Source organism: Octopus bimaculoides, chromosome 27, assembly GCF_001194135.2.
Source record: "Octopus bimaculoides isolate UCB-OBI-ISO-001 chromosome 27, ASM119413v2, whole genome shotgun sequence".
Classification (NCBI taxonomy): domain Eukaryota; kingdom Metazoa; phylum Mollusca; class Cephalopoda; order Octopoda; family Octopodidae; genus Octopus; species Octopus bimaculoides.
Window position 1 is genome coordinate 3,349,658 of NC_069007.1, and position 860 is coordinate 3,350,517.

An 860-nucleotide genomic window follows, 5' to 3' on the forward strand; every position below is an offset into this window, starting at 1 on the left:
GGTGGTGGCGGCAGTAGTGGTGGTGGTTGAGGTGGTGATGGCAGCGGCAGTGGTGGTGGTTGAGGTGGTGATGGCAGCGGCAGCAGCAGCAGCGGCGGTGGTGCTCTCACACTCACACACATGCATTTATGTATACAAATACGCACACATAGCTGTTTACAATCACACACACACACACACACACACACACACACACACACACTGCATTATAGAGCTGATGAAATGTGCTCAGTACTTGCTGTAACGTGGTTGGATGATTAAAAATGACATCCATCTGTAGGAACAACACCAGAGTTGAAAATGTACAGTGGGAATTGGTCACCTGACTGTACAAGAAGGAATTGACACTAAATTAGAATTGGCTTTCACCATAAGGACCCATCTAACTCATGCCAGCATCAAAAGTAAGATGTAAGATGACAGTGATGATGATATATATTTATGTATTTCTACAAACGATCCATATATATATATTTCTGTGTGTTCAGACATATATGTATAAATGTATGTATGTTTGTGTATGTATGTATTCTTTTATTTTCTCTTTCTTTTACTTGCTTCAGTCATTTGACTGTGGCCATGTTGGAGCACTGCCCTTAGTCAAACAAATCGACCCCAGGACTTATTCTTTGTAAGCTTAGTACTTATTCTATCAGTCTCTTTTACCGAACCACTAGGTTACAGAGACATAAACACACCAACATCGGTTGTCAAGCGATGATGGGGGGACAAACACAGACACACAAATACATACATACATATATATATATATATATATATATATATATATATATATATATATACATGCATATACAACAGGCTTCTTTCAGTTTCTGTCTACCAAATCCACTTACAAGGAT

General features: G+C 39.2%; 1 protein-coding gene across 1 annotated transcript in view; it reads left to right on the forward strand.

Annotated features, from left to right (window-relative positions):
* Window positions 1–860, forward strand: part of LOC106882760 (adenylate cyclase type 6) — a 48,624-nt gene that overhangs the window by 35,585 nt on the left and 12,179 nt on the right. The gene's annotated exons all lie outside the window — the stretch shown is intronic.